At 48.5% G+C, this 9,507-nt stretch overlaps 1 protein-coding gene across 1 annotated transcript in view; it reads left to right on the top strand.

Moving 5' to 3' along the window:
- Window positions 1-6: 6 nt before the first annotated feature.
- Window positions 7-9,507, top strand: part of Fgd1 (FYVE, RhoGEF and PH domain containing 1) — a 50,571-nt gene continuing 41,070 nt past the window's right edge. Inside the window, exon 1 of the mRNA XM_010610737.3 lies at window positions 7-190. The gene's annotated coding sequence lies outside the window, so the exon portion shown is untranslated. The remainder of the gene's footprint in view (window positions 191-9,507) is intronic.

The following is a 9,507-nucleotide window of genomic DNA, read 5'->3' as shown; positions in this document are numbered from 1 at the left end:
CCGGGACTGCTGGTGCGCAGGGGCTCGGGCTCGGTTCTCAGCGGCCCCCCGGAGCCCCAGTTTGTTGGACCCTCGGACGCCAGCCTGGGTGCTGCTGCAGGCCCCCGGGTTTTGCCCTGCGGCCCCAGTCCACAGCACCACCGGGCCTTGCGCTTCTCCTACCACCTGGAGGGCTCGCAGCCTCGGCCTGGTGAGTGATTGAGACCGCATGGGAGCCCGGGCCACAGGCCTGGAACTGGGAGCGGGTTCTTGTTCTTAGGCCCTCCAAACCCCACCTTGGGGCCGCCCCGCTCACCCCAGCCCCTCCTCTCACTCATCCCTCTGCCTGCTGACCAGTCTTTTCAACCTCTGTCCCCTGTGTCCTCTCTCTCTCTGTCCCCTGTGTCCCTCAACCGTTTAGACTCCCTTCTATCTGCTGAGGCTAATGGGAGAGGAAGCACTTCGAGAAAAAGGAGCAGGCTTGCAAAGCATCAGTGGGGATGTGTTTGGGGGAACAGGATGTGTTAGTGGTGGGAATACCAGAAAAGGAGTCTCACGTTAGCCAAGCACTTACGCTGTGCAAGGCCCTTCTCAACTGGGTGTTTTACATGGATTCTCATTTCAGCTTCATTATTCCTCAATGAAGTAGATATCATTAACCACATTTGTAGGTGAGGAAACTGAGGCTGAGTGAAGTTAAGTAACTTGTCCAAGGTCATACAGTCAGTTTGGAGCCTAGATGCAAAACCGGATCTATTTGAGTCCAAAGTCTGTGGTCTTTCCACTTCTCCAAACTGAAGCTGGAGACCATGAAAGTAATGCCAAGCCTTCTGCTTATGTGATTTTCTCCTGTACTATTCAGCAGCCCTTGCAGTATGAATGGAAAAAAAAAGTGGGATGGTAGATTGATCCAAGATTGGGATTTTGCCAGGTGTGTGTGGCAGGAGGACAGGGGAAGGAAGGAGTTGTAGGTGCTGATGAGAAAGAGAGGTGGGGATAAGGTTGGAGGGGCTGTTAGGTAGGGAGAGAGCAGAAAGATCAGAGGGGGCAGAAGCCAATTGTAGCAGAGCAGATCTGCAAGGGCCTCAAAGTGGTTTATGAGGATAAATCAGGATGATCGCTCAAATCGCTATTTGTAGTTAAGGCTGGGGCCGGAGACCACTGTCAGGAGAGGCCTTTGCACTGCACCAGCCCTGAATGTCTCAGGAACGCAGCAAGGACCCTTCTGTTTGAGCACATTCTCATGTGAGCCATGGAAGAAGAGCAATACACATGTGCCCTACCTTTCACTGGGACCGAAAGCGTTGTTTAAGCCTCTGAGCACTTCTAGTGCTCACATTCCAGGCTCTACAGGTCTTTGGGACCATAGCCTAGCATCAGGCAGCAGTAGTGAAACAAGCATGGGCAGGATGTACCCCTTGCTGCTGTCATGACCTTGGGCTGTGGAACCTCAGACATTTCAGGGAGCTCCCTCCTTGTAGGCTGGAGATAGCCAACTGACCCTTAATACCCTACCCTCCTTGTTGCTTCTGCTGGCTTTCCAAACTTCCCTTGACATATGCTGTGTGGAGGGGCTACTCATACTTGTTCCTGTAATGTCGTCTTATGGATCCTAAAATAGTGATGAGCACGTCTACCACAGGGTCTTTGCATTTGCTTTGCCTTTTGTTTGGTAGCTCTTCCCCTAACCCTCCACCTGGCTTGCTCCTCATCTTTCAGGTCTTAGCTCAAATGTCACCTCCTCTGAGAGACCTTCCTTGACCACTTTAAGTGGGGCCATTTGTGAATCTTCCTCACAGCTGCCAGTGTGCTTCCACCCTTGCATTTAATACAGTCTGAAATTATTGTATGTGTCTACTTGTTTATTGTCTATCATCCCCCAGTAGAATGTGAGCTCCTTGAGAGCATGGGGGTTGTGTGTGTTCTGTTTATTATTGTATCCCCAGTCAGTAGCATTGTACCTGGCACAAAGTAAGTACTCAATAAATCCTTGTTGAACAAATACCAAGGAAGCATATGTGGGTCCTCAGTAGCTGTTGCCTAAGAGAAAGACTGAATTCCTGCCCTCCAGCTATTCTTGGCCTGAGAGCCAGTAACTAGGAGTGTCCGGACCTCTGGTCTTTGGCCTCTCTGATCAATACATGGTGGTGATCTGAGTATTCCCTCCCCCTTCACCAATCCTTCCAAATTAAAAATCACAATATCCTTCTCAAATCACTCCTCTTCTCCCCGCAAAAGTTTTCCCAGGATGCCTTTCCCTAGTAAAGTTCATGCCTCTGTAATTGCATGATGGGTATCTTTTTTTTTTAAATTCAAAATGAGAATTGGGAATAAGATGTGTGTCAGGGAAGGACCTGGTCTCCTCCCACCCATTCATAACTGACTCACTGGGAACCTAGGTGAGTGACTTCTCCTCTGTCAGCCTCAATTTCCTTATCTAGAGGATACTGTGAGGAGTCTACAAGATACATTATTGGTTACAAAGCCTTCAACAGCCAGGAGTCTAAAAAATAAAAGATAAGGAGAGAAAAACCTTCTGAAGAGGAGGTGGAGGAATTACTCAAGTCTTGGCAAGATGGGCACTGTGCCATGTGATTCACAGCAGCATGGGTTTTGAGAGGCTTACCTCCCCCACTGGCCAGTCAGCCCAGGGGTAGGCACAAGTGACTTGCTTCTCTCTCCATGGGATTTGCCTATAATTGGCCCAAACAGGGCAGGGCTGGTGGTTGTAGGGTGTGTGCGTGTGTGCGTGTGTGTGTGTGTGTGCATGCTAGAGGGAGAGAAAGAGGGAGGGAGGGTTTCCAGAACTTCAATTAAGGGGTTGAAATATTTTAGTCCACATGTTAAGCTTTCCTTATGTCTGCTGGCTTCCTCTCTCAGACTGCTGAAGCCTTTATTGAATCACCATCCTTAGAACCCAGTGGCCCATCCTTGAGGGGAGGTTTTTCAAAATAATAATTATATCTTATCCATGTAAAGAGCCTTGAATTGCTTCCGAGTCCTTTTTCCTTTAGTTGTCCTGTCCAATTCTGGTAGAGGGAGGGACCATTGCTATTATTTCCATTTTCCAGGTCGATAAAACCTAAGGCTTTATGGAGTCACTGGTCTTAGCTAATGAGGTGCTAGAGAGGGCTTTGAGAAGGTTGGAAAGGGGTTTCCAAGTACAGATTTGGGCACAGGGATTTATTTGGTCTTATCCTACCCAATTCCCCAGGATTGAGGCCAGGTCCTGGGAGTTTGGGGGAACTTGGGTCCTGATTCTAACTCAGGCAAAGGAGCTATACCTGATGTTAGAGCCTTTTTGTGTGGTAGTGGGAGAAACTAAGTCAATTTGGGGGAAAGCAGGATGAGCTGGTTCCTTCTGATTTGGAGACTGGGGCATCTTCAGAGACCCTTAGGAGTTAAAAATGCCTTCTAACTCAGAAGTTAAAAGTCCCTAGACACTGTCACATTCTGGGTTTCCCAAACTGAATGAACATCAGAATCCCTTATTGACCTTAAAAAGTATTATTCCCAGATTCTTCCTTGGAGTTCCAGAGCCTTGGGGTCAGAACCTAGGAATCTAGTTTTAAAAGATTTTGGGTGACTCTTATGCACATCCTAGAGTGGAAACCACTGGACAAATCCATTTTCTACTGGAGGCAGTGGAGGCCCAGAGAGGTAGTAACCGACTGATTGATTGATTGATTGTCTAGAGGCAGTGATTTAGCCATGGTCCTGCAGTGAATCAGTATCATTAGGGCCAGGAGAACGCATCTGCCTTCTCCTGTGAGGCTCTCTCCCCAGGGATTCTCTTTGTGGGATTCTCTCAGTCCTGTCCCAGAAGGGAGGTATGGATCTAAGAAAAAAAGGGAGTTAGTCAGTCTCTCATCCACATCCACATAAACACTGACTGCCTCAGCTTGCCTGTAGCCCTAGCTGGTGAATGGCTGCAGCTTAGCATTTCCAAGTTAGAAGGCAGCTACAGTTCTGGAACTTTGGGCAGAGTAAATCCTGGCATCAGTAGTGTCCAGCAAAGGACCTGGTCCAAAAGAAGGGCTCTATAGTGATACCAGGCAGTTCAGGTCGGTTTGGTGGAAACAAAGGCATGGAGACATGGAGCAGGGGGCTAGTATTGGGATGAGTGGCAAAGGGGCTTTCTCCTGATTGCAAGTAGGAAGCATTGAGGGTTTTATCAAGAGGGTAATGATGTGTTCAGATGTGTCCCCCATAGGTGCATATGAACAATGAATGGAAAGGGTACTGGAGTGTAAAGCAAAGATACAGGCAGGTGGGTGTTGCAGTCATTCCAGTAAGAGGTGATGGTAGTTCAGGTTAGAGTGGTAGCTGGTAGGGAAAGTAAGATCTGAGAGATATTTCAGTGCTCAACAGACTTTGGCAGTAGTTTGGATGTAGAGACCAAAGAAGAATGAAAAGTCCAGAGAGCTGTGGGTTTTCTAATACCAACTAGAGTGTCCTGATGGATGATGGTGGGGACATCTACATGCAAGAGAAGGAGCAGGTTTAGGGAAACATAGTGAGTCATATTTGAGACATACTAGATTTGAGAGGAATGGGGGGACATCAAAGTGGAGATAGCCAGCAGGCATTTGGCTGTAGGATTAGACATTTCAGGAAATTTCAGGAGATAGTTGTAGGGCAGAGATGTTTGGCAGTTTTCACCATCAACATATGCCATGGTCCACATGGTGGCTCATAGGGAGAGTGTACATGGTTCTGAGAGTGTACATGGTGAGGTCAGCAGAATCACGTTCAGGTGGATCATTAGCTACCTGCCCAAACTTTGCCTTAGAAATGCCTCTTTTTGGGGGGAGCATAGTGGTTTTAAAAGCATATTTGCATGGAGCTGTGACCCATTTCACATATACCCACCCAGGGTAGCTGGCCTTTGCGAGGTCTGAGGTAGTACTCCTGAAAGGCAAATCAAACATTGGTGAATTCATGTGGCCCCCTCAATGCTATTCCTGCTCAGGGCATCTAAGAGGCCACAGAGGGAGTTTACTCATGGAATGCAGAAGAGGAGGCTCCAGACAGGAGGCAGTGGTAAGCTCTGCAAGGATTTTTGGAAAGCAGTAGTTGAGATTTCAGAAGAGTGTTTGGGGAAAGACCCAGATGTGGTTCCTAGTCATTGGGAGCCTTCTAAACAAACACAACAAAATGTAAACAGTCTGGGTAGATGGACAAAGGACTTCCCCAGACAAGATTTAAAAAATTGAAGTTCTCAAGTGAGGATTATTGGCATGGCTACTCCTTAGCCCTTTCAGGTGCTCTGTCTATGGAGGAGAGGCCAGCTGAAGCTGCCTGCTCCCTCAAGAGTGAATCTCAGCTAACAGTGCCCTAGAAAGACATAAGCCATGGCTTTCTTGGGGCCAGTTAGCTAAATGCTTTAGGCAGATGTGGAGCTGGCCAGACACTTGGCTTGGGTGGGGCTAGGACCTGTCTGGAATGAGGGCAGGAAGAACATTCTGCCATTGGCTAGCCCCTCAGATATAAATTCCCTCATCTGAAAAGAGAACACATCTTTGGAGCAGCAGAACCCACTTCTTGGTACACCAGTGTCTAGTTCCTTGAACCTGGAAGGCATCACACCTCGAAAGCACATGCAGGGCTGGAGACAAGGCTGCAGAGCAGCAGCTAAAGGAGCTTAAGCACTGTAGCTCTGCCATTGGTTCATTGTACCTTCAAGCTCCCCTTCCCCTCTCAGGGCTTTAGTTTCCCCATTTGTAACATTACAGACCTGCTGGTCGCATTCGTGTGGCATATATAGTGTGGCAGTCACAAATACTTGATCACAAATAAGGGAGAAAGAGGAGAGGAAAAGCGTTTCTTTCTTTATTTTTATTTTTTCATTGAGTTTACTGGTACTTTTTAAGTATACAGTACAGTTACATTCATCATTGGGATCTTGTACCTTCACATGACAGGTCTTGGTTCTCATTTTTCCCCCTTACCCCTGCCCTCCCTTCATCCCCCACCCTCCCCTATTTACAAAGACTTTGTTTCCATTTTTTCCTTTTCTCCTATTTTCTCTTGTCCCTTATTTCTTTTCCCCTACCCTTCCCACTTCCCCTACACTGAAAAGCATTTCTTTAACATGTGTCTGTTGAGTGCCTACTATGCATTAGACTCAGGGCTAGGTGCTGAGTGTCCCCATCCTCATGGAGCTCACATCTAGCAGGAAAGTCACACTACAAGTAATTCCAAACACAGATGCTACAAGAATACATGGGAAGGAGGCAGGGAAAAGAGGACACTTGGGTTGAGACCTGAAGGGTAAATAGGAGTCCAGAGGTAAGAAGCAGAAAAGTGGCTCAGGCCACGGGAATGACATGTGCCAAAGCCCCAGCTGGAAGAGAGCACTTTTGAGCAACGACAAGAGGTCTTTGTGGCTGGATAGTGGGGGCAGGGAAGTATTCTTGAGCTTAGCCCTTCCTTGTCCCTGTGCTCAGGAGTTTGGAGTTCACCCCAAAGGCAAAGGGAGCCCTGAACAAAGCTGAAGGATTGAAGGGGACTGTGTTATCCAAAAGCTGGCTGTGGTGTAGACAATGGCCTTGGATTGGGCCTAGTAGGTAGGAGGTGGAGAGCAATATATAAATTCCAGAGCTGTTAAGAAGCCGGGTCTGCTGGTTTTGGGGACAGCCTGGATGTGTGAGTTGAGGGCAAGGGAACAGTAGTGGAGAAAGCCTGGTCTCAGACTAAGGTGATTTAGTGGATGGAGATGCTGTTCCTGGAGTGGATGAGGAAGGCAGTAGGAGGAGCAGACCAGAGGCTGGGGTGGGGGTGTGTGGTTTATTTAAGATGAATTGTCTCTGAGGAGCAAAGACATGATTTCTAGGTGACAGTGCCCCCAGGGCAGCAGTGGTGTCTATCTGAGCCTGGGAGTAAGGACAGGAAGGTGTGGATGAAGCATCTAGGGAACTGTGTGCTCTTCCGGTGCCAGTGGCTTTTAAGTCCTCTGTACCGCTTCCCTGTGGCTCTTTGGAGGGAAGGGGTTAAATCACTGAGGGAAGACGCCGCCGGTGGAAAGCGGGAAAGGCGGGACTGGCAAGGCTAGCCTCTGGGATTTGCAGCTGGCATAGAAGCCCTTCCACCCTGGGCCAGGCCGCCTGTTAGGTCTGCTCTGCTGCCGCCGCCGCCGCCCACTGTCCACGCTGCTGCCTTCACTTTCGCCTTCACCTTCTCAGTTCTCTGATTCCCCTCCAGCTTCTTCCCGGCTCCACTAGTCCTGACCTCCCTACCTAATGTATTCCAGGTGGAGAAGTGGCCCCTCCCCCACCCTGGGCTGCGGGGGAGGGCAGGGAAGGCTTGGGTCTCTCACTGTGCATCTCTTAGGGTGAGTCACTCAGTCTCACTGACCACTTCCCTTTCTGGAGAATTCCTCCAGGGATCTTTTTGAGTCCCTGTCTCTGGCAGGAACTAGCAATAGGAAGACCCCCAGACTCAGCTGTGCCAGTTTCCTCTGACCTTGGGCAAGTCATCTCACTTCTCTGAGGCTTGGCTTTTTCATCTGTAAAATGGGACTGTAATTCCCACCTCTTAGGCCTGTTAGGAGGATTAAACACCACAGGCAAAGCCAGAGCCTTCGGGATAACCCATTGGAGCCATGTTCAACAAATAACCCTAGCTTGCCCTTTCTGTTCCTGCCCCTTTGCCTCTCTGGGCCTGCATCCTTCGCTCACTCCCAGTCTCTTTGTGGACTTTTTTCTCTCCCTTCTGACCTATATAGACCGTATATCTGTAGTTTTCCTGTCTTTTTCCTTCATTATCACTCTATGTCTTCATCTCTCAGATTTGACCAAGCTTCTGGTGGATGGGAGGGGATATGGGTGGGAGCTGGGGTCCCTGGGGTTAAGGCAAGGATCAGAGGGACCATCTCCCAAGTGGCTTTGTCCTTACAGGGAGGGGAATCCCAGCCAGCGTGGCAGCCCCAGCACTGGGTAATTACTGCCCCCAGTGCTCCCAGCTGCAACTCCACTCCCTTCTCTTCCTGTCCTCTGAAGTCCCCAGCTCCTCCCTGGGGTGGAGCTACCACTGCCTCCCCAGTCCTTCTCTGGCCTCTGGTCCAGAGAAACAGGGAGAAGGTGGCAAGGCCTTTCCAGCTATAGGGACTAGAATGGGGATGAGCTGCTTCTGCTCTCATGTGGCTGTGTGGTTTGTGTGTGTATACACATGCGTGTATGTGCCTGGCTGTCTTTCTTCTCGGACATCTGTTCTGTGTGCCTTAATGTTCCTGTTTCTGTATGTCCTTGTGTGTGTTTGCATGTGTGTCTGTGTGTATTGTATGTTCCAGATTATATGTCATCTGGGCTACATCTAAGCCCATGGAGGTTTTGAGATATTTCTGCATTTGAGGTTGTGTAGATTTTGTGTGCCTGGCTATTTCTGTGTCTGTTTCCATGCCTGTGTTGCTTCTATGTCCCTTAGAGGTCTATATTTTAAGGATGGTACTTGGGGGTGGGGGTGGCCTGCTACTTCTTTTGTCCTTCCTTGCCCCTTCGTCCTGCTCTGGAGCCTTCTTCAAACCCAAAACATTGTTCTTCAGACAGTGGCGTAGCTAGAGTTCATGCAACTCGGGGGGTGGGTCCATCTATTGGGGGTGGTCCTCCAACATATCTGAATATGTTAATCTATTTAAATACTGCCCCCCAAAATGCACTGCTCTGGGCAGACCACTGTGCCTGCCCCCCAAGGTATACCACTGTCTTCAGACATATACTTCACTCCCCTCCCCTCCCCCAGATACCCTGTCCTTGTCTGCAGGATCATCCCTAGTCCCCTATATGAAAAAACACATCCTCTTCTCAACTGCTTGAGTAAAACTCACCTCCTTTAGAAAATCTTCTCCCTCTTGTGCTCCAAACATGGTTTCTTTCCCAATCAGCAAACATTCACTGAAGATGTGCTCTGTAACTCTGAACAGGGACCGTACTTGGGATCTAGCTGTGTATCCTCAATCCAGTAATTTTGCTTCCTTGTGCCTCAGTTCCTCATCTGAAAAATGGAGCTAATAGTTCACAGAGTTGTTAGGAGAATGCCACATAGGACAGTATCCACACAATGCATGGCCTAGATGGGTGTTCAGTAAACAGTTAAATTCCCATACCATACGTCCTTACAATTAACAGCTTGAGTTCCAGAGAATTCTCAATATTCTTACAATTCCCTGTTCTCTTCTCCAGGCATTCTGCACAGGGCAGAAGGTGGGCCAGATAAAACAAAAGGCTCGCTCCAGTTGGAGAACTCCTGACAAGTATTGCTCAGCTACCTGAGCTTTCTCAGGCCCAGAGGAGACCAGGCCATTCCACAGGGTGGGACAGGGGACTTCCAAGGCTGCCAGAGCATGTTATGTGGGGCAAAAGGTAAACAGTGGGCTAAAAGGGGACTTAAGGGCCACTTAACTTGGATATTGCAACATGATGGCTGACAAGTTGAATTTTACTCAGAAGTTTCATTTAGCCTGTTCACTGTTGTTTTTGTTTATTTGTTTATTTGTTCCTCTTTTTTTTTTTTTTTTTTTTTTTTTTTTTT

Source organism: Fukomys damarensis, unplaced genomic scaffold (genome assembly GCF_012274545.1).
Source record: "Fukomys damarensis isolate Sample0158 unplaced genomic scaffold, DMR_v1.0_HiC HiC_scaffold_39, whole genome shotgun sequence".
Taxonomy (NCBI): domain Eukaryota; kingdom Metazoa; phylum Chordata; class Mammalia; order Rodentia; family Bathyergidae; genus Fukomys; species Fukomys damarensis.
This window is presented reverse-complemented; position numbering and strand designations above follow the sequence as displayed.